Here is a 25032-nt window from a genome sequence, read left to right as displayed (position 1 = left end):
TGAGCCAAGCAAAACATGTCCAGGGAATTTAAATTTATTCCTGGATATTTTGAGCGGTCTATAGTTTGCCAGAAACAGTACATGGAAAAACTCCTCCCCCAGAGTGAGATTTGGTTATGATTCCATCACTGTCCATGTGTTTTCCTTCTTCATTTGCATCTCTGGAAATTGTAGTCTCCTGAATGCATCTGGAAAGAGGTATGTACAGATGGCTAATATGGTAAGAGGGGGGAAACAACTCAGGTTACTTTCGCACCTTCTTTAGAATAGAGAGCTCTCCGAGGTGAAGATTCCTATTGGCAGATACCTAAGAAATCTCTTACCATCCTCCTGGTCTTGTATTTCTGCTATAGGGCTCTATGCATTGTTTAATTGATCCTGAGGCCGGACAGATTTTTAACCAGTATTCTAAGTTTCCAGAACCGTTTAAACATTGTATATATCCAAGGGTGGTTATATATCAATGTATCAGTGGAAAGACAGAGGAGAACAAATCAGATAATATTAGCTTGCAACCATGTTTATTTGAAACTTGGGTGATTAAAGAGTTAAAAATATAATTATGTTAAACTAGGTTTTAGAATGTCAGTATTCTTGCTTAATTTTTTGCATTATCTAAGAAAAATTCTAAAGTTTAGATTAATACATGGCCAACTGTATTATCTTTTGTTTATTTTAGAAAGTTTAGTTCACTTGTTAAAAATAGCCAAATATCAAGCTTGAAAATGAACATATTAATGAAAAATTTTAACAAATAAAAATGTTTTTTAGAACAAATTTCTTATTAGAATAGTTTTAGATTTACAGAAACATTGTGAAGACAGTACAGTGAATTCCCATATACCCCAGGGCCAGTTTCCCACATTAGTCACATCTTGCATTCGTGTGTTACATTTGTCGCAGTTAATGAACCTTTATTGATATAGTATCATTAAAGTCCATACTGTATTCATATTTTCTCAGTTTTTTTTTTGTTTTTTTTTTTTTGCGGTACGCGGGCCTCTCACTGTTGTGGCCTCTCCCGTTGCGGAGCACAGGCTCCGGACGCGCAGGCTCAGTGGCCATGGCTCACGGGCCCAGCCGCTCCGCGGCATGTGGGATCTTCCCGGACCGGGGCACGAACTTGTGTCCCCTGCATCGGCAGGCGGACTCTCAGCCACTGCGCCACCAAGGGAACCCTCTCAGTTTTTTATCGTAGTGTTTTTCCTGTTCCAGAATCCTATCCAGAATACACATTACACTTAGTTGTCATATCTGCTTAGTCTCCTTTGTGCTGTAATGATTTCTCCGACTTTTCTTGTTTTTGGTGACCTTAAGTTTTGAGTACTGGTCAGGTATTGTGAAAATGCCTCAACTGGAATTTGTCTAATGATTTTTTTCTTGATTAGACTGGGGTTAAGGTTTTTTGGCAGGAAGACCTCACAGGTGAAGTGCCGTTGTCATCACAGTCATATTAAGGGTACCTGTTAACAATATAACCTAACACTTGATGTTGACCTTGATCACCTGGCTCAGTAGTAGTGTTTGTAGGTTTCTCCACTGTAAAGGTACTCTTTGTTCACCCTTTCCATTATGTACTCTTTGGAAGGAAGTCACTACACTTAAGAGGTGGGAAGTTATGCTCTATCTCCTTGAGCGTGGTGTCTAGATAAATTATTCATGATTCTTTTACATGGGAAGTTTGTCTCTCTTCCCACATTTATTTATTTATTCATTTATTTACATCAGTATGGACTCATGGATATTTGTTTTATACTTTGTGTTATAATTTAACACTATTGTATTTTGTTGCTCAAATTGTTCTTGTTTTGGCTGTTGGGAGCTCTTTCAGTTGACGGGTTCCTTTGGATTACTGCCCCCCCCATTTCTGTGTGTGTGTGTGTGTGTGTGTGTGTGTGTGTGAGTGTGTGTGTGTTAGCACAGTACGTCTATCTAGAAGAAAAATTTTTAAATAGAGGTTAAGTTTCTTTTTAAATTTATTTGTTTTTGGCTGTGTTGGGTCTTTGTTGCTGCGTGCAGGCCCTCTCTAGTTGCGGCGAGCGGGGGCCACTTCCCGCTGCGGTGCGTGGGCTTCTCACCGTGGTGGCCTCTCCTGTTGCTGGGCACGCAGGCCCAGCAGCTGTGGCTCGTGGGCTCCAGAGCGCAGCCTCAGCAGCTGTGGCACACAGGCTTTGTTGCTCCACAGCATGTGGGACCCTCCTGGACCAGGGCTCAAACCCGTGTCCCCTGCATTGGCAGGCGGACCCTCAACCACTGCGCCACCAGGGAAGCCCGAGGTTAAGTTTTATATACAGATAATCTTTCCATTTTTACTCTCTTGCTAACCCTAAAACTCCATAACTAACAAAATTCCACTATTATGGTTATGCCCTACTCTCAGCATTCTTTTTTCAGGTACTTTCAGAGGCATTGGTGAACATTATCTTGGAAGTAAAATAAACATTGTCAAGATAAAAGATCCTAGAAGATTTTAAAGTTCTTGAAGCAGTGAAAAATGCCTGTGCTTGCTATAGGAAAATTTACCAGAAAATGGAGGTCTCTTAGGCCAGTGGATATATATTTTTAAGAAGACTGCGGAAAAATTCCTTCAAAGGAATATTTAAATAGCCAGTAAACATCTTTGAAACATGTTTATTTTATTTTTGATCAACTTTAGTATTTTTTGATGATATAAAACTCACTTCTAGAAATTGGATTCTAATATATAATCTCTCTGTAGAGTCTGATTTACTAGGAGCCAGTGAAGTCATTGTTTGGGGTGGGGTCACTGGTGTTAATTATCCATAGAAATGTAATCGTCCTTGGCATACCCTGAAAGTCAGTTCTAACACAGTTTTCTATGTAGTAGAAACATTCTTTAAGTCAGATAGATAAAAACACTTCTATGTGATTAGTTTTTTTAACTCCCCAGTACATAGTATTAATAGTCTCTTTCCATTTTTTAACTACTTTCTTTTTTAAGTTATAAAAATGGCATTCTTTTTATTTAAAAATACAAGCAATACAAAGGTGTCATCCTCCCTATCCTGTTCTACTCTTCACTCCAGAGGTGTAACTAGTTACAAAAATTGAGTATCTTTCTAGACATTTTCCTGTGCATTCAAATAAATGTAATTCATTTATATGTTCAAGTTTAAATAGCAGAATCACGTAATACGTATTGTTCTGTGCTGTACATTTTTTTCACCTGATAATATATCCTGATCATCATTCAATGTCAGTAAATTCAAAACTACTTCATTCTTTTTATTTTTTTATTAACAAAATTTTTTTTTCATTTTATTTATTTGTTTATTTTTGCCTGTGTTGGGTCTTCATTGCTGCGTGCAGGCTTTCTTTAGTTGCGGCGAGCGGGGGCTACTCTTTGTTGTGGTGCGCGGGCTTCTCATTGCAGTAGCTTCTCTTGTTGCGGAGCACAGGTTCTAGGCGTGCAGGCTTCAGTAGGTGTGACACTTGGGCTCGGTATTTGTGGCTCGCCGGCTCTAGAGCGCAGGCTCAGTAGTTGTGGCGCATGGGCTTTTTTGCTCCGTGGCATGTGGGATCTTCCTGGACCAGGGCTCGAACCCATGTCCCCTGCATTGGCAGGCAGATTCTTAACCACTGTGCCACCAGGGAAGCCCGACTTAATTCTTTTTAAATAAAACATTTTATAGTGTGCACATACCGCAATTTATTAAACAATCTTCTGCTAGTGACATTTGGGTTGTTTCCAATATTTTGGATTACAGAAAGTGTCAGAAAACCCTTGTATCAATGTCTTTGTATGTGTGCGGCAGCATTTGGTTAGGATTGTTTTGTGGAACCAGAATCTTTAGTTTAGTGGTATACCCATGTAAAATGTTTGTATTGCCAAATTGACCTCCAAAAGACAGTACTAAACATTCTACAACACTGGTTGTTTTTAAGGTTTTGGAATTTCTGCCATCTTGCAGAGTGAATTAGCGGCTCCTTGCTGCTTTTGATCTTATATTCCTGACAGCTGGGGAGGTTTGAAAGTTTCTTTTTCATAGACTATGCTTTGCCATGGAAAAGGCTTTCAGAAGATTTTGTTTTCCATCTCTGATTCTGGGTTAGTTTGTATTTTAGAAGTATTTTTTAAACCTTTATATCAGGTACCTCTGAATTGTAGCTAATATTTTCTGGGAAAAGTAATATGATTTTGAGCCATTAATGTTTTAAGCAATGTTTAATATATATTCATCAGTATTTTCTTTTTCATTAGTTTCAAATTGATTCTGTGAATTTGATGGGTTAAATCAGAGGAAACTCGGACAGGTAGAGATCTGTGTCTTAAATGACACTAATTTGCTTAAAATTTAAATTCTAAAATAAGTCACTATTACATAGTACACATTAACTGTGTGCTTCATGTTCAGTCATTTAAAAAACATTAAAACAAGAACTAATTTGTAGTTGGGAAATGGATGTTGCTTAATATAGGTTATTATAAGGTATAAAATACTTGAATGTATTAGGAGGGCTTGGGAAAGTTATTAATCCTCTGTGAATTCCATAGTCCTTATGTGAAACCATTGAAGCCAGATGTGATTCAGAATTCAGAATTTTATGGCTTTCTGAAAAGCTGTATGGTGCATGTACTGTATTTTACACAATACCTTCAGAGGGGCTTTGGGTCGCATCCCATAAACACATAGCAAGATACATGAGTATTCTCTCTAAGTGGAGTAAAAGCTATGAAGTATTTCATTCCTTTTTATTATTTTTATTGGATTATATTCAATCATATGGATATAATACATTTTATTTATCCATCCACTCCATTTAATGGACATTGGGCTTGTTGCCAGTTAGTGTTGCTATGAACATTCATATACATTTCTTTTTGTCAACATGTTTATATTTGTCGGGGTGCTTTGCTAATAGAATTGGATAGTGAATTTATGTTTAACTTTATGAAACTGTCAGATTATTTTTCCAAAGTGACTGTATGTACCATTTTACATTCTGTATGTACCATTTTGCATTCTTCCCAGCAATGCCTGAGGGTTCTAGTTTCCCTGTATTCTCACCAAACTTGGTATTGTCTGTCTTTTTAATTACAGCCATTCTAGTGGATGTATAGTGGTATCTTGTGGTTTAATTTGCATTTCCCTAATGACTAATGATATTGAGCATCTTTTCATGTGCTTTTTAAGCCATTTGTTATCTTCGGTGAACTGTCCATATAAAACTTTAGTCCATTTTTGGGAGAAGGTCGTTACTTGTGTTTTTATTATAGAGTTGTAATAGTTTTTTATGTATTCCGGATACAAGTCCTGTATCAGATATATTATTTCCAAACATTTTCTCCTAGCCTAAGCCTTGTCTTTTCATTTTCTTTTTTCTTTCTTTGTTTCTTTTTTTTTAAACGAATGCTTAGTTTTTTCCACATCTGTTGAGGAGAATTGATAAATAAAATTATATATATTTCAGGTGTGCCAGATGATGATTTTATATACATATACATTATGAAAAGACAACAATCAAGTTAATTTAACATATCCATCACTTCACATATTTACCGTGTGTGTGTGTGTGTATGTGTGTGTGTGAGAGAGTACGTGTATTGAGAACACTTAGGATTTACTTCCTTAGCAAATTAGAAATATATAATACAGTATTAATTGTAGTCACCATACTGTACATTAGATCCCTAGAACCTATTTATCTTATAACTGAATGTTTGTACACTTCGGCCAACAGTTCTCTTTCCCCCACCCTCCAGTCCCTGGCAACCACCATTCTACTCTCTGCTTCTATGATTTTGACTTTTTGTACATACAAGTGAGATCATACAGTGTCTTTTTCTGTCTGGCTTATTTCATTTAGCATAATGTCCTCCAGGTTCATCCAAGTTGCAGCAAATAACAGGATTTTTTTCTTTGTTACGGCTGAATAATATTCTGTTGTGTATATACACAACATTTTTATTATCCATTCATTTGTTAATAGTCAATTAGGCTGTTTCGATATTTTGGCTGTTGTGAAAAATGCTGCATGAACATGGGAGTCCAGATATCTTTTCAAGATACTGATTTCATTTCCTTTTGGTATATGTCCAAGAAGTAGAGTTGCTGAATCATACATTACATTTTTAATTTTTTGAGGATCCTCCATACTGTTTTCTGTAATGGCTGTACACTTTACACTCCTAACAGTGCACAAAGGTTCCCTTTTCTCCCCACCCTCACCAACACTTATTTGGTCTCTTTGATAATAGCTATCCTAAGAGGTCTGAGGTGATACATTGTTATGGTTTTGATTTGTATTTCCCTGATGATCAGTGATGGTGAGCACCTTTTCATGTACCTGTTGGCCATTTGTATGTTGTCTTTGGAAATATATCTATCCAGGTTCTTCGCCCATTTAAAAAAATTTTTTTCCCATAAACTTGTTTTATGTTCCTTATATATTTCAGATATTAACCCCTTATTAGATAGATGGTGTGCAAGTGTGTTCTCCCATTTTATAGGCTGCCTTTTAATTTTGTTAATTATTTCCTTTGCTGTATAGAAGCTTTTCAGGTTGATGTAGTCCTCCTTGTCTATTTTTACTTTTCTTGTCTGTGCTTTTGGTATTATAGCCAAAAAATCATTGCCAAGACCAGTGTCAAGGAGGTTTTTTCCTCTTTTTCCTATGTTTTCGTCTAGGAGATTTACAGTTTCAAGTCTTCTTACATTTAAGTCTTCAATCTGTTTTGAGTTAATGTTTATGTGTGGTTTAAGATAGGAGTTTAGTTTCATTCTTTTGTGTGTGGATATTCAGTTTTCCCAACACCATTTACTGAAGAGACCATCTTTCCCCATTGTGTGTTCTTGGCACCCTTGTTAGAGATTAGTTGACTATGTACGCATGGATTCATTTCTGGGTTCTCTGTTCTGTTAGTCTATATGTCGGTTTTTATGCTAGTACTATACTGTTTTGATTACTGTAGCTTTGTAATATAGTTTGAAATCAGGAATCCAGCTTTGTTTTTTCTCAAGATTACTTTGGCTACTGGGCTCTTTTGTGGTTTTGTACAAATTTTTGTTTTAATTTCTGTGAAAAATGTCATTGGAATTTTGATAGGTATTGCATTGAATCTGTAGATCGCTTTGGTAGTTACGGACATTTTAACAATAATAATTTTTCTGATCCATGAACATGAAACATCTTTCCATTTGTGATTTCTGCAGTTTCTTTCAATATTATAGTTTTCCGTGTACAGTTCTCCACATCCTTGGTTAAATTTACTCCAGTGATTTTTGTTTGTTTGTTTGTTTTTACGGGTTTTGAAGCTTTTCTTAAAAGCTGGAACTGTTTCCTTAATTCCTGTTACAGCTTGTTCTCTTATAGACACATAGTTTGTTCTCTCATAGTTTCTAAATTTCTCTTACAGTTCTCTTATAGTTTGTTGTTATTGTATAAAAATGCAACTGATTTTCCTATGTTGATTTTGTATCTTGCAACTTTACTGGATTTGTATTTTTTCATTTTCTAAGTGAAGTCTTATGAAGTGCAAAAGTTTTAAATTTTGACGAAGTCCAATTTCTTTTTATAGATCATACTTGTAGTGTTGTATCTAAGAACTCTTTCCCTAACCCAGGGTCACTAAGATTTCTTCCTATGTTTTTTTTCTAGAAGTTTTATAGGTTTAGCACTTTATTTAAATATGGTCCATTTTGAGTTAATTTTTGCATGTGAAGTAAGGTAAATGTCTTATTTCATTTTTATGCATGTGGATATCCAGTTGTCCCAATACCATTTGTTATGTTGAGAATGGATCACATCCCCTTATAGTTCAGCATGTATTAACATTTTTCTTAGGAAAAGAAGTAATTTTTTTTTCATTTGCTTTTAATCACAGTTTTTGTGGATCAGTGGATATAATATAAGTGACCAAGGAAAAACTAGTTTCTGTTGAATTTTATTAGCATCCAAGATAGTTGTAAATTCTAGAACCAAAGGGAATTAATCACCTTTTAAGCTGGACTTCCTGCTGTCATATTTCACATTCTAAAGTAGGTGTATTTGTTCGTTTGAGCTGCTATAACGTAAATAACATAAACGGGATGGTTTATAAACAACAGAAATTCATTTCTCACAGTTCTGGAGGTTGGCAAGTCCAGGATCAAGGCACTAGCAGAATCTCGTCTGTTGAGAGCCCACTTTCTGGTTCATAGACAGCACCTTTTCACCATGTCTCACATGATAGAAGAGGCAAGGGAGCTTTCTTGGACCTCTTCTGTAAGGGCACTAATTCCATTTATGAGGATTCTGCCCTCACGACCTAATCACTTCTCAAAGGCTCCACCTTCTAATACCATCACCTCGGGGTTATTATTTCAACATATGAATTTTGAGGGGCACATACATATTTAGTCCATATCAGTAGGAATATCATATATGTGGCAGTTGGCCCATGATAGAGAGACAGACCAAGTAGACTGTGGTACCCTTTTCTGCTGAACCCTAGCAGGTTGAGATTGAGACTCATGCTGTTATTATTTCTGGGATTTTGACTGTGCTTCTTTGAGTATGATTATGTATATATACTGTGCTTGTGGGTCCCTGGAGATATTAAGGTTACGGTCTTTGTGGAGGTTTTCCTCTCTAGGATTTTGGACCTCCCATGTGATATTCAGCTGTATGTTGGAATAAAATTATCACTCTAGACTTGAACCATGTGTTTACCTTCACTATGACTGCTTCACTCTTGGAGTCACAATATAAAGGTACAGGTCAACCAGACACATGCTGTCATGGTTCTTGGAGTATACGTACAAAGTTAGAAATACTGTGGAGACTAAACTGAAGTCAAAATTGTCATTTTTAGGGTGTCCTGTATGCAGAAACAGTTACATAGTGTTATGAGAATTAGTTCAATGGATGGGATCTAAAAACACTTCCTCTCTAGGTTACAGTGTACTAGACATTGTTACTTTTTATCTCTATTACATCAGGTTTCTTAGGAATACCTGTGGGCATTGTGAACAGGTTAGTGTCAAACATGTTCATATTAGTCCAAGATTGAGACCCTCTACACAAGCAGTCCCCAACCTTTTTGGCACCAGGGACTGGTTTCGTGGAAGACAGTTTTTCCATGGATGGGGGGGTGAGGGGGGGCAGTGGGGGGACGGTGGTTGGGTGGTGGTTCAGGCGGTAATGCGAGCAATGGGGAGCGGCAGATGAACCTTTGCTTGCTCGCCTGCCGCTCACCTCCTGCTCTGTGGTCCAGTTCCTAACAGACCACAGACTGGTACCAGGGGTACCTGGGGGTTGGGGACCCCTGCTCTACACTAAGGAACTCATTTGGTTGCTTTTGTAAAACTTGTTTATAGGAAAGGATATATTATAAGAACTAGAGGAATTAATGGGCCACACCACGTCAAGGTAGGGAATAGGAAATGTTGGGCTCATGATGTTCATGCCACCAAAATGCTGCAAAGAAAGTAGGCCTTGGATTCTGAGAAATTCTGGAGAATTACAGCATCCATATTGGAGATTATTTAGGATTTTAAGCTGTCAGAAGCTCAGTTTCTGAATGATTACTTCACATCCTAGAATGAAGGTATGGGAGTGTGAATTATGTCAAATTCATAATTGATTTTCTTTGAAAATGTTAAAGTGCCACTGAAATAACTACAACAGTGGGCCATTTGCCAAGGACAATAGACTAAGGTATGGGGAAACAAAGTATCTGGAATAATGTGGAAGTAAGATTATGAAATAATATTGGATTTCATCACAAGTGAGAGAGACTCATTGAATTCTTACTGTTCAGGAGAAAGATGATACAAAAGCAGCAGCCCCAGAAGAAAGTACAGTAAGGGACAAGCTCAAACCTGAGATGCTGAGTCAGGCTTCTGACTAGCTTGGTAGTTGGGAATAACCTCCTTCACCAATTCTAGTCCGAGGAAACTTTTATTATGGACATGTTAATATGTATTCCTGGGAATATGGGTTGCAAATACTTCTTCCCAGTTTGTAGCTTTTCGTTTGGTTTTAATGTGGGGTTTTGGTGAACCAAATATTAAGTTCTAATGTAGCTTTGGTTGTCAGTGTCTTCCTTTATGGTTGTGTGTTTTGTCTTGTTTAAGAAATCCTTCATTGTCCCTTGAAATATTCTCAAGATCTTGAGATCTTCTCCTCTTGTGTTCTTAAAGGTTTCAAGTATTGCTTTTCACATTTAGATATTTAGGTATTTAATCCATATGGAATGTAATTTTGTTGTATGCTGGGAATAGCTGTAGTTTTTTTCTCTTGAAGAACTGGTTGTTTAAGCATTATTTATGAAATGGTCTGTACTTTTCTCACTAATTACTAACGGCACATCTGTTATATACCCAAGTTCCCATATATACTTAGCTTTGTTTTAAAGCTCTCTCTAATTCTTTTCTGTCATCTATGCCTGTACCAATATCATGCTCTTTTAATTTCCATCTCTTTAAGTCTTGCTATCTGATTAGGGCAGGTACTCCCACCTGGCTCTTTCAAAATTGGTTTGGCTTTTTGCGTGAATTTTAGAGTCAGCTTGTCAGGTTATATGAAAAATCCTTATGGGGAATTTCTTTGGCATTGCTTTGACTTTATATATCAAATTTGGGTCATATTGCCATTTAAAAAATTTGTCTTCTAACATCCATGAATGCAGTACCTCCATTTATACAGGCCTTCTTTTATGTCTTTAAAAAAAATCTTCTTTTCTGAAGATTTTATATATATTTCGTTAGATTTATTCTTAGGTACCTCATGGGTTTAGTTATTGTGAGTGGTATCTTTTTAACAGTTATATTTTCTGCTTGCTTGTGAATAGAATTGATTTATATCCTGATTATATCCTGCAACTAATTTGAATTCTCTTGGACTTACGTATGCATTTTCTGCAGTAATGACGTTTTTATTTTTCCTTTGCAGCCTTTATTGTGTTCATTTCTTTTTCTCATTGTGCTGATTAGGCCTACAGTGTTGAGTAGAAGCAGTGATAGCAGACATTTTTGTTTTGTTTCTGACTTTAAAGGGAAATGCTTTTAACTTTTCACCATTAAGTATGAGGTTTGCCGTGGGTTTTACTGAATACATTTCGTCAAGTTAAGGAGCTTTCCTTCTATTCATTGTTGCAAAAAGGTTTTTTTTTTTTCCTCTTTACGTTGAATGGGTTTATATTTTGATCGTGTCCTTTTTTTGGTAATTATTAAGGTAATCATACAGCTTCCCCTTTAAATCTATTACTATGATAAATTAGTTTAAAATTAGAGACATCTGTTTACTATCTTCATATTGCCAAGATAAATCCTTCTGGGTCCGAAATACATTTAAAAAAATACATTGCAGCCCTTCCTCTTCCCTTCCTGAATAATTGAGTCCTTGATTCCTTATGTAGAGGGGACAAAGTAGGTGTCTGTGGTGGGAGCAGGGGTGTTGCATAGGCCCAGAGTGAGTGTCGAAGCCCAGGTTGGATGAGTAGCAGCTCTGTGGTGCAGGAGTCAGAGCCCAGTTAGGGTGAGGAGGGCTCTGTAGGGAGTTGGCAGGGGTGGCTGCATGTGGGGATTTAGAGCCCAAGTGAGATGAGTAGGTTGTCCATGGGGTGGGGGAGGGGAGAGCAGCCTGGTGTGGGGCTTCAGAAGGGGGGCATTTCCACAGAGGGGCAGCCTGGCAGAGGATGTCAGCGCCGAAGCAGAGGGAGAAGGGGGAACTACCTGGAGAGACAGCCGGTTCCGGCATGCTGGGCCCAAGCGGAGTGAGGAGGGCAGGCCCTAACTTAATCAAGTGATCAAAATGAACATCATCCATAATGGTACAAATTGAAATCATGTACTGCTTGATAGCATACAGTGAGCAGAAATCATCATTGCTTCTGCCAAAATGCATAACATGGATATAATTATGAGAAAACACCAAACCCAAATTGAGGGTTATGCTACAAAATAACTGGCCTGTAATCTTTGGTAGTGTAAGGGTCCTAAATGAGTCTTTAAAGTTTCGCTTAGGACTTAGAGACTGAAGGGACATCACAACTAAATGCAAGGCATGGTTCTGAACTGTATCCTTTTCTGTGAAACACATCATTGGGATAATTGGCACACTTGAGTGGTGTCTGAGGATTAAATGGTAGTAGCGTATGTACCAGTAGCTTTTTCTTTTTTTTTTTTTTGCGGTACGTGGGCCTCTCACTGTTGTGGCCTCTCCCGTTGCAGAGCACAGGCTCCGGATGCGCAGGCTCAGTGGCCATGGCTCACAGGCCCAGCCGCTCCGCGGCATGTGGGATCTTCTGGACCGGGGCACGAACCCGTGTCCCCTGCATCGGCAGGCGGACTCTCAACCACTGCGCCACCAGGGAAGCCCAGTAGTTTTTTCTTGATTCTCGTGGTCATACTCTCTGACCACGCAGGAGGTCCTTGTTTGTAGGAAATACACATTAAAATATTTGAAGGCAGTAGAGCACCAGGTTGGCAACTAACTCCCAAATGGTTCAGGAAAAAATTTTCTCTATACTGTATTTCCAACTTTCTGTAACTTTGTGATTGTTTCAAAATATTTTTTTAAATTTTTTAAAGTTTATTGCAGGATTTGGTTTGGTAATACTGGGGATTTTAAAATCTGTTTATTAAGTGAGATTGGCCTGTGATTTTTCCTGTCTCGTATCACATTTACCCAGTTTTTAAGTTTATAATAGCCTCAAACAATAAATTGGGGGAACTTTCCCTCCCTCCCTTTTTCTCTTCCTTTCTTCCAAAAGTTTCTATAATAGTCTGTTTCCTAAAAGATCGTTTGCTGGATTTTCCTGCAGAAAACCAACTAGATTCTTTTTTTTTTTTTAATTGGATTCAGTTTCTTTAGTGGGTAAAGGACTTTTTCTGTTCTTGAGATAGTTTTAATAACTTCTACCCATTTCATTCAGATTTTTAAGCTGTTTCATTAAAAAACAAGTAAATAGTTAAAAAAAGATTTTAAAGCTATTTCAAATAAGGAATAAGGTTATTCAGTGTATATCTTAAGATTTTTAAAAAATATATATTGCTTCTGTAGTTTTGGTCCGTTTCTCATTCCTAATTCTATTTATTTGTGCCTTCTCTTTTTTTTTTTTGATTATTTTTGCCAAAGGTTGTTTTTTTTTTTTTAAGTCCTTCAAATGACCAGTGTTTGGTTTTGTTGATCCTCTCTGTTGTATCTTCATTTTCTATTTCATATATAAATATATCTGCTCTTGTTTTTACTACTTTAAAATTTTTAAACTTTGAATTTATTCTCTTTGTCTAACTTAAGTTAGCTACTTAACTCAGCTGTTTTCACAAAATTGTGTGTAACAACCGCAAAACCCTAGTGACATCTAATAGTAAGTATGTATTGCTCATTCATCTGAAGTCAGGGCATGGTTGGCTAGGCAATCTGCTGGTCTTGGTTGGAGTCATACAGGTTTAAGGTTGGCTGGATGTTGCCTGGTATAGGGTGGCCTCAACTAGAGCAACAGGGGTGGCATCTTCTCATCTTCCTGGGAACAGCAGGCTAATCTGGACATATCTTCTCCTTTTGATGGTAGAAGCATATGAAGGAGCAAGATTCTTAAACTTATAGATGACCTACCATCACTTCTGACACGTTCTTTTGGTCAAAACAAGTCACATGGGGTAGGAAAATATTCTCTACCACTATGAGAAGTATTCCAAAGTCATGTGAAAAACGGCGTGGATACAAGGAGGAGTGAGGAATTCAGTCTACCACACTTGCCATCCCCAATATTTTGCTCTTCCAAACTTTTTATTATAGAAAAAGTACAAGAATAGTACACTGAATACTCATATACCTTTTACAAGATTCACCGGTGTTAACATTTTGCTATATTTGCTTTGTCTCATGCTTTAATTCTCTTTTTCTCCCTGAATCCTTTAGAGCTAGGCATCATGACATTGCGTAAGTCCAAAAATTGGACTTGTATTTATCTCTTAAGTCCAAAACTACAGTCATCACACAGGAAATTTTAACATTGACACAATAATATTATCTAATTACAATATATGTTCAGATTTCTCTGTTTGTCCCAGTAATATTCTCTATGACTTTTTCATTTTGTCTTTTTCTAATGCAGCCAGTTTTGCTTTATCACAGCATAAGTATCCCTAGCAAAAAACCTTGCTATGCAAGATTGCACAACAAAAATCACAAGGCTTATGGGGAAAATGGGGTTAGAGGCACAACGCTCGAAAACTTCATCAGTGTCACTCACAGAACCTTATAAAATCTGTAGTACAATTTTATACCCCTTTAGTGGTTAAGACGTACATAACTTAAAATAAATGTGGTGCTTTACCTTGGAAAAGACCTGTACTTTGTTTGTAGGAGTGGGTGTCAGAAGGGATGCAGTTTGTGAGTTATTGTGAGGTGGTGGAAGGAGAGTTCTCTGAAATTGGACAGAAAGTTGTAAAACCATGTGTGGATGGGTGTGGCTCATCACACGCCTGGTGAACTGATGAAGGTGATACATGTTTTTGAGGTGTTTGCATTTTGTGTTTTCCTGCAAGCTTGGTTCAGCTGGGTATAGTTTTCTGCTTTCACCTAATGTTTCTCACCAGAAAAATCACACATAGGCAAATGGGAAATTAATGTTTTGCTCATACTGTGTTGCAACATATTTGCATGTTTTTTTAAAGCTATAGCGTAACTTACAGTATAAACATTTGCATCTATAAATTTCCCTCTTAAGCTTGTTCTAGCTGCATCCTACAAATTTTGATGTGCTTTTACTATAGTTCAAGTCTAAGTATTCTCCGATTTCTATTATGATTTCTTCCACCCGTGATTTAGAAATAGACTTAAGGGGGGAGAGGGTTAGATTGGGAGTTTGGGATTGACATGTACACACTATTGTATGTATGTATATTTATTTATTTATTTACTTTTGGCTGCATTGGGTCTTTGTTGCTGCATGCATGCTTTCTCTAGTTGCAGCAAGTGGGGACTACTCTTCGTTTTGGTGCGTGGGCTTGTCATTGCGGTGGCTTGTCTTTGTTGCGGAGCACGGGTTCTAGGCACACGGGCTTCAGTAGTTGTGGCACGCGGGCTCAGTAGTTGTGGCGCACGGGCTTAGTTGCTCCGCGGCATGTGGGATCTTCCTGGACCAGGGATCAAACCCGTGTCCCCTGTGTTGGCAGGTGGATTCTTAACCACTGTGCCACCAGGGAAGTCCCACACTACTATATTTAAAATAGACAACCAACAAGGACCTACTGTATGCACAGGGAACTCTGCTCAATATTCTGTAATAACCTAAATGGGAAAAGAATTTGAAAAAGAATAGGTGCATGTATATGTATAACTGAATCACTTTGCTGTACACCTGAAACTAACACATTGTTAATCAACTATATTCCAATATAAAATAAAAAATTTTTTAAAAGACGCTTAAAAATTTTCAAATTTGTACTTTCCTTTGTAAGGGTATTTTGTTAATAATTTCTGACTTCATTGCATCATGTTCAAAGAATGTGAAATGTATGCTATTAATTCTTTGTTATTTTTTGTGACTATGTGACCTAGTTTTTGTAAATGTTTTGTGTTTTTAAAGAATGTGCATTCTCTAATTGTTGAGGGCAGGTTAATGTACTTAAATTATTTTATTTCCTTAGCTGAATATTCTATGTATATGTCACTAATTCAATCCAAACTCTCCCTCAGTTGTATAAATCTCCTCTAAACTTATTCAGGCACATTAGGTAGTCTTGTCAATTTCATCTTGAATAAATTTGTCCTAGAGCCATCTGATATGCTGTAGTTATTTTTCAGGCCCATTGCACAGCTGTCTTCTTGGGATCTTTCTTCATTTCCTGTCTCTTGTGTTAGATTCCCTTTTTCCTAGATATCATTTTCACTCCTTCCCTGGTTTATTCCCTCATTTTGGTGAAATTCCCTCTTCAGTAGCATCCTGAAAAAATATGCCTAGAAGTTGAAATTTTTGAGAATTTGCATGTCTGAAAATGACTTTTCTATCTTAATACTTATGATAATTGGATGGAAATAATCACCCCTCAGTTTTTAATGCAGTGCTTCATTTTCCTTTGGCTCCAATGTTGGTGTTGAGAAGTCTGCTCCCTGGTCCCCCCCCGCAAGCTTGTTTTGGTCTTCTCTTTGTTCTTGAGCTCTGAAATTTTATGAAATAGTACCTTGGTATAGGTCTAGTTTGAGTAATTGAGTTGGGCATTTAGTGGGTCTTTCAATTCTAAAATTCGTGTCCTTAGATTCTAGGAAATTAACTTGAATTAGTTCTTTGATTTGTTCCCCTCCATTTCTCTAACTTCCTGGAATTCCTCTTGTTGATTATGAGACCTCTAGCGCTATTCTCCAAAGTTTCTTATCTTTTCTTTCCTTCCCTTTTACTCTACTTTCTGGGGAAATTTCCTCAGTTTATCTTCCAGCTCTTTAATTGAGGTTTTTATTTCTGCTATTACATTTTTAATTTGAATTGTTTTAAAATAAATATTCCTTTATGATATGGTGTTTCTATTCATAGGTCTAATAGACTCTCTCACACACACACACACACCCCCTAGAATATTTTTTTAAAATTTTTTTAACATCTTTATTGGGGTATAATTGCTTTACAATGGTGTGTTAGTTTCTGCTTTATAACAAAGTGAATCAGTTATACATATACATATGTTCCCATATCTCTTCCCTCTTGCGTCCCCCTCCCTCCCACCCTCCCTATCCCACCCCTCCAGGCGGTCACAAAGCACGGAGCTGATCTCCCTGTGCTATGCGGCTGCTTCCCACTAGCTATCTACCTTATGTTTGGTAGTGTATGTATGTCCATGCCTCTCTCGCTTTGTCACAGCTCACCCTTCCCCCTCCCCATATCCTCAAGTCCGTTCTCCAGTAGGTCTGTGTCTTTATTCCTGTCTTACCCCTAGGTTCTTCATGACATTTTTTTCCCTTAAATTCCATATATATGTGTTAGCATATGGTATTTGTCTTTCTCTTTCTGACTTACTTCACTCTGTATGACAGACTCTAGGTCTATCCACCTCATTACAAATAGCTCAATTTCGTTTCTTTTTATGGCTGAGTAATATTCCGTTGTATATATGTGCCACATCTTCTTTATCCATTCATCTGATGATGGGCATTTAGGTTGTTTCCATCTCCGGGCTATTGTAAATAAAGCTGCAATGAACATTTTGGTACATGACTCTTTTTGAATTGTGGTTTTCTCAGGGTATATGCCCAGTAGTGGGATTGCTGGGTCGTATGGTAGTTCTGTTTGTAGTTTTTTAAGGAACCTCCATACTGTTCTCCATAGTGGCTGTACCACTTCATATTCCCACCAACAGTGCAGGAGTGTTCCCTTTTCTCCACACCCTCTCCAGCATTTATTGTTTCTAGATTTTTTGATGATGGCCATTCTGACTGCACACACTAGAATATTAATGATAGTTTCTTGGAATTTTGTCTTCTCCTTGTATAGTCTCTGCTTGCTCCAAGTTTCTTTTCTTTTTTTTTTAACTAATTTGTTTCAACCTCCTGCGTGGTCCTTGGCTGTCCATATTTAAAGGTTTACCACTGAAAAATGGATTGAGAGCTCCAGGCCCATGAGTGGGATTTGTTGTGGTTTTCACTGTAGGGGGACCTAGCTGTTTCCTTTTCATGGGGGAAGGCCTGGTGTCAGAATCTTTGGGTCTTTTCTCTTGAATTTCCTGAGAAGGACTCAGCTAAGGAGGTTCTGGCAATTTTGGAGGGAAAAGGACATGAGAAGGGAGCTGTCTCTATAGTCAGTATGTAAAGCTGACTTAATGCTCCCCTTATCTCTGTGCAGACACCTTTTTTTCTATACTTCTCTCCAGAATAAACTGCTGGGGATAGAGAGGAGTAGTGCCTAGCTTTGGTCACCTAGCTGTGGAGAGGGATGCAGAAATCAGAGAGGCCAACTGCTTAAATAGACTTTCAGCCAATCCTCTCATTCTCAGTCTCACCTTTGCCCCCATTTCCAGAGGCACCTGGTGCTCCCAGTTCTTGAGCCCTTCCATGATTCTTCAGAATTAGGTCTTTACCTAAAGACTACTTTGGAGTTATTTTTCATAGAGTGCCCATCTTCCGTATGCTTTCCAGTGTTTAAAATTTTGTTTCTCTTTCCTCTGTTCCTATTTTCTTAGTCCTTGTGGGTTTATGCCCGTTTTAAAAAAAATAATTACTGTTGGTTTAGTGAGGTTTGGAGAGAACAAGGTGCGAAATGTATGTGTCCAATCCACCATTTTCACGCAAAACCTTAAAATAAATTTTAGTAACTTTGAAATTATAAGAGTATCACTCACCAAAGGCTCAGTGGGTACATAAAAGTCAAAACTCTGTTATTTGCCTTCTTTCATTCCTGTACAGTGGAGTTTTTCTGGAGGTTACATGATCTGTGATATTGCAGCAGATTAAATGCAGGGATATGACAATCCTGCTCTTTTGTATTAAGCCAAACATTGAAGAGATTTGAAAAATGTAAGAAATGCCACTCTTCTCACTAATTTTTTTGAAAACAATTTTTTTCATTAAAAATACCCTATTTATAGTAACGTGATGGGTTTGTTGTTATTTTAAATCCATTTATAAGTATATAATTAAATATCTCAGTTTTCATTTCTAATTCTCACATGGTGAAAATCAGTAGTTATAATCCCCATAAACAAATGCTTTGGGATTCTCAGTAATTTTTAAGAAAGGGTCATGAGATCAAAACTTCTGAGAACTTCCACTCTGGAGAATCATAGCTATAAATTGGAATTGGACCATGAGTGTAAGAGTATAAACATATCCAACACTCCATTCTTACCTTTATGTAGGACAATAATGTAATTTAATCCTCTTGCTTATTAAATTTAACACCCCTGTGGTTTTATTCCCCTTTTATTCTTCTTTCGTTTTTCTCTCCTAATAATCCTTAGAGGAACTAAAGGAAGCTTCTGGAAGTTAATCTATACTGTCTTCCTCCCTAGAGTATATATGTCCTAGTCTCTGCTGATGTAGATAATGAGAAATCAACTTAACAGCCAGAATATTAAATGTGCATTTTTGTTCCCAAGGGGGTGAAAATTGGTTCTTAAGGAGCAAAAAGAATCTTAGATATTACAATAGCTTGTGACCCATAAACAGACAGTACATCTGTGGTATTAAAATTTCATTGCGGTTGGGGGACAGTTAGGGAAAAAAGTCAGAAGTTTCCTTAGGAGCGGATGAAAATGAAAAAGAGGTTGAGAAACACTGTTTTAGAGATCCTGCTGGAATATGATCCTTTAACCTTTCTTTTGCTTGTATTTCTTTCTCTGATCCTAATACACGCTATAGGAAAGGTGGTGACGACAAATAACTTGCAGGAAGACAATAGGTCCCTTAAAGAGGGAGGCAGCTGGGTAAGGCTTCCAGCAAGCAGAGAGCCCATGCCTCAGCTCCTGCCAGTTATTTCAGTGCCGGAATATGGACCCAAGGTTTCCAAATGAAAAAAAAAAAAAAAGTCATCCAAGTTCTATGTAAACTTATGATTTTTAAGTGTTAGAAACTAATTAAAATAATTTTTAAACAATATGCCCACCAATCAAAACCTCTCTGAGCCCCACTAGTGTAGTCTCTTCTGTTGTGATGGAATGTGTCTCCCAAATAGGACTGCTTTACTGCATTCTGAACTCAGAGCTGTTTTGCTCCTGCTTGAGTAACTTCAGTGATGGAGACCAACCTGTTCATTTTTTTTTTTTTTTTTTTTTTTTTTTTTTGCTGTACGTGGGCCTCTTACTGTTGTGGCCTCTCCCGTTGCAGAGAACAGGCTCCGGACGCGCAGGCTCAGCGGCCATGGCTCACGGGCCTAGCCACTCCGCGGCACGTGGGATCTTCCCAGACCGGGGCACGAACCCGTGTCCCCTGCATCGGCAGGTGGACTCTCAACCACTGCGCCACCAGGGAAGCCCAACCTGTTCAATTTTTGGTTAACTGTAATTGTTTGATCGTCAGTCTCATAGGAAGCAGAAATTTATCTCCTTAAAACTTTAACTTAGTGGTGCTGGTTTGTCCTGTGAGAGCACATAGAGTAAGACTAACTCTTGTTTTATGTGACAAGTCTTCAGATTTGTTAATTTGGCTGTGAATCAAAGTTTTATTTCTCTAGAAATGTAGAGCATAGTATTTAAGAACTCAGGCTCTGAAGTCAGACTGTTAAGGTTTGAATCTCCTCTATGCTTCTAGTTCTGTGCTCTTGGGGCTTATTTGTTTCTTTAACTATTTTATGCCTTTGTCCATTTTAATATAAGCATATTACTGTAATTTATCTAATTGCTAATAGGTATTGTAAAGCTTGCAGAACAGTGCCTAGCATATAGTAAATATTCAGTAAATGTTATTTATTGCCCAGATTAAGCATCCCGTCCTTAGTTCCATTAATCATTCTTTATAGAACACAGTTTTAACTTCTCTTACTATACTTAGTTTACAGTTTACTCATTAATGGAAGCAATCTGGTGCCTCGTAGGAAGACTTACAGATTTCTTTTCCTATCTCTTATCCTCTATACCCCTCGCATATCCCTCTCCAAACCAGATCACAACTTTAATTTTTGTTCATTTGTGTATGTGTATTTAAATATAAAAACACCACGTACACATGTGGACTTGCTCATTCTTGATCACATGTGGGAGTAAAAACCATTGGAGAGGCAACCAAAGTGTGAGGCTTAGGCCCCTCCCCCACCTTCCTAATAGAACCCTGATTTTATTCACACATTTTCCTTCTTCAGCATGGCTTTGTGCTTCGGAGAAACCTTGGAGAGTGGGCAACCATGGAGTTCCTTTATGGCTGTGTGATTTTTGACGTAGGTGTCTGATGAAATTCTGGCTGTTGGGACCTGAGGAAAAATTTACTGATAGAAATTGGGTTTATGGTTTCTGGGAAGGGTTTCTTTGTTGCTTGAAAAGATGCACATTAAGTGGTGGTCTCATCTTTTCTTCTGGTTATTGCTGAGACCTAGGGACTGGGTGGGGCGCCACCTGAGGACGGCAGAGTGAAAGCAGAGGTGGTCCTTGAAGACGTTGTTGAGCCGCTAAACTAACCAATCCCAGAACTTGCTCTTCCTCTTAATCTCTTATTATGTGGGAAACCTTTATTATTGTTTCTGCTGCTTTGAGTTGGATTTTCTTACTTTCAGCTGAAATAAGCTTAACCAATAAAGAGGTCAAGTTATTTAATTCTACTATGGCTGGCAAACTAGATAAATAGTACATAACCTCATAGAGTTATGAGGAATAATTGAAGTAATAAAGTAATCTACAGATTTATAGTTGTGACATAACCACAAACAGTTTGTAGTGGACAGAATGTTTCACAGAGAGTGAGGAGGCTACCTGGCTTTGCTGATTGCCAATTCAGTTAATATTCGAATTGCAGGTCACTGGACTTCGTAAAACAGAATTAAGTGATCTTGAAGGTCTGTTCTGATTCTGTGTAAAAAATATGAGTCTGATTGTTCTGGAATTCCTGCCTGAAAGCCTTTGTATAGATTAAGGTAGTAGATATAAATAAGTAACTTTTTTAGTTGAAGAAAGCATAATTTATGAACTAGTCATGTTGGGAATGCTTCCAGTTTCACAATGGTTCTACTAATCTTAGTGTTTTGAGAAACAAGGGAAGCTCTACTATCAGTACACTTACTGGTTATGAATATCAACTCATACCTTTATGAAAATAGATATTTAACCCAACTTTTAAACTTATTCTCCTATATGTAATCAGTATGAGCATGCCATTAGTTTTCTTTTTCCTACCATCTCTTATTAAATCTGCTGTGATCCTTTTCCTCTACCCTTTCCCTAGTTACATTATTCCCAGACTGTTAAAAAGCCACCTAAAAGGTCTGCTTTTCACCAGAATCTGCTTTCTCTTCCTCTTTCCCCATCTATAAAATGAGGTGAAAGTATATCATTTTTAAGGTGCTTTATGGTTCTCACATTCTGTGACTTGTCAATTATTTTTCTCATCAATTCAGATTCTGTTATACCCAAAAGAACTCATCTTTGATTATAATTACAGGTAAGTTTAAAAACTTTTTCGGACTCCCCTGGTGGCGCAGTGGTTAAGAATCCGCCTGCCAATGCAGGGGATACGGGTTCGAGCCCTGGTCCAGGAAGACCCCACATGCCGCGGAGCAACTAAGCCCGTGCACCACAACTACTGAGCCTGTACTCTAGAGCTCGTGAGCCACAACTACTGAGCCCTCGCACCACAACTACTGAAGCCTGCATGCCTAGAGCCCATGCTCCACAAGAAGAGAAGCCACCGCAATGAGAAGCCCACACACCACAACGAAGAGTAGCCCCTGCTCACCATAACTAGAGAAAGCCTGTGTGCAGCAACGAAGACCCAACGCAGCCAAAATTAAATAAATAAATAAATTTAGTAGAAAAAACAAAAGAACTTTTTCACCTGAGGATAGTAGAACTCAAGTATATAAAGGAAAGAAGTAATGTATAAGTATCCTTTGCAGAGCTAGACATATGAAGAAATGTAGAGCTTGGGTAAAATGTAGATATATGTACATACATGTAGATATATGTGATTTTTTTTTCTAGGGTTTTTCTTGGGGGTGTTGGGAGACAAGAAAGGAAGAAGCTTATAATTTCAAAGCTTTTTGGAAATCAGTACAGTATATTTTCTTTTTCAGGAAAAATTAAAACTATTATGGGAAATTGATTCATTACTGCAAGAGGACTAATAGGGGAAACCTAAGCTTTCAATTGAACCCATGTGAGATTGGGTACATTGGCCAGGCATGAAATTCCCCAGATGCCTAAACTTCTTTTTCCAGAAAAAGGAAAATAATATTTAATGACTTTATGTAGAAAGACAGGTGCTAGCTAAAGTAAGAATTGTATGCATAGTTGGTGTTAATTCCAAAAACCTTGACGATGTGAGTGAGGTCATCCTCCATCATATCACCAGTTTTATTCCTAGAAGTAGAGGGATCATCACAAAACAATTCCAGAATGTAGACTTTTCCCTTCAGTTGGTAGGTTTTGTTTCGATTTTTCTAAGTCCTGTTGAGAGAGATTTGCACTGCTGACACCAAACACATGGTGTTTTTTCCAATACCTCTTCTCAAGCTCTCCAACACCAAATAGGTGTCCCACAGTTCAGTTAGCTCAGACTCCACAGGTTAAAGGGCTCAGTCCCGCAAGACTGCCCTTACTTCAGATGCCAGTTGCGAGTACTGGGCCTTCAAGTAACCTGCACTTCTGTCCAACTTGGAGAGAGTCAGGGTTTATGAATAATATGACTACTCAGAAAGTAAGTGGTTATTATGTTGCTCTTTAATTTACCAGATTACCTTTTCTATCCTTCTTTTCTTCCGTATTCTCTTTGATCACTTACTACTTCTAGTAGTTAGAGGGTTGTAGAGAGGAGAAGGTATTAAGTGTTTTCTTTTGAGTGTCTGATAGTAGAATATAATTCCTTCCTTCCTCCCTTCCTCCCTTCCTACTTTCCTACCTGCACATTTGTAGAAAGCTGCTTCTGTATGCCAGAGGATACAAGCAAGGCCTTATGGAGTTTTCCTTCAAGATACCTCTTTTCTACGAAATAACACCTGAATTTGCCACATGTTGATGAGTCTTAAACCTTGAAGAGTGAGAAAGACTAATTGTGGCAGTCTTCTATATTCTAAAAACATTTAATTAAAGTTCTACTTCATTTAGCATAATAGTAGAACCTTTTAGATAGTTTTCAGTAACTCACAATGTTAGTAGTTGTAGAACGCATAGGTGTCTGTTTACTGTTGCCAGTTTCTTCCATCTCTTCATTCTGTAGGATAAACAGCATTTTGTTTTTCTGATGAAGAGTTTTTTATTGTAAAACACAAGCACTTGGGCTTCCCTGGTGATGCAGTGGTTGAGAGTCTGCCTGCCGATGCAGGGGATACGGGTTTATGCCCTGGTCCGGGAAGGTCCCACATGCTGCCGAGCGGCTGGGCCCGTGAGCCAGCACGTCCGGAGCCTGTGCTCCGCAACGGGAGAGGCCACAACAGTGAGAGGCCTGCATACCGCAAAAAAAAACAAGCACTTTAGGGGCTTCACTGCCCTGGTGGTGCAGTGGTTAAGAATCCGCCTGCCAGTGCAGGGAACACAGGTTCCAGGCCTGGTCTGGGAAGATCCCACGTGTCGCGGGGCAGCTACGCCCATGCGCCACAACTACTGAGCCTGCACTCTAGAGCCCGCGAACCGCAACTACTGAGCCCGCGAGCCAAAACTACTGAAGCCTGCACGCCACAGCTACTGAAGCCCGCACACATAGAACCTGTGCTCGGCAACAAGAGAAGCCACCACAGTGGGAAGCCCGCACACAGCAACAAAGAGTAGCCCCTGCTCGCCGCAACTAGAGAAGGTCCGCATGCAGCAACGAAGACCCAACGCAGCCAAAAATGAAAATAAATAAAATAAAAAACCCCCAAAAAACCAAGCACTTTATTACAAAAATAATCATTCTTTCTCTGTAATGATTATTACAAAAATAAAAACCCTCAAAAAAACCAAGCACTTTATTACAAAAATAATCAATCATTCTTTGTAATGATTATTACAAAAATCATTCTTATAATCATTCTTTAATATCTTTAATAGTGATTTTATGTGTGTTGAACATCTTTAGATATTTTTAGTGATAACTCATCATAAAAACCAGTAATATACTATATACTATTTTTTATTAACTGAAAACATTTTATGTCTTTTCTGACCATATGTGGTTAATTTATTTGTTAGGTGTTGAATTTTATGTTCCTTGTATGAAAAATAGAACACATAAATATTTGAAATTCTTCACTGCATGCCTGGCCAAGTATTACTTGCCCAGGTGTCTTCTTTTTAAAATAACTTTTAAATCTTAGAAATTTGTGGGTGAAAGGGTGGATTTTGACTTGGAAAGAGAGGAGATAATGCTTTCACTATTTAAAACCAAACTTCATGAAAAGATGCTATTGTTGGATGAATTAACACTAATCTTGTCTCCTACAAAGAGCTGCTGGAAATAAGATTACAGCTTTATTAC

General features: G+C 38.0%; 1 protein-coding gene across 1 annotated transcript in view; it reads left to right on the top strand.

Annotated features, from left to right (window-relative positions):
- ZNF292 (zinc finger protein 292) overlaps positions 1–25032 on the top strand; it is an 87617-nt gene that overhangs the window by 19231 nt on the left and 43354 nt on the right. The gene's annotated exons all lie outside the window — the stretch shown is intronic.

This window comes from Delphinus delphis, chromosome 14, assembly GCF_949987515.2.
Source record: "Delphinus delphis chromosome 14, mDelDel1.2, whole genome shotgun sequence".
In the NCBI taxonomy this organism is placed as follows: Eukaryota; Metazoa; Chordata; class Mammalia; order Artiodactyla; family Delphinidae; genus Delphinus; species Delphinus delphis.
Note: the sequence above shows the minus strand (reverse complement) of the source record. Positions and strands in the feature narration are given on the sequence as shown.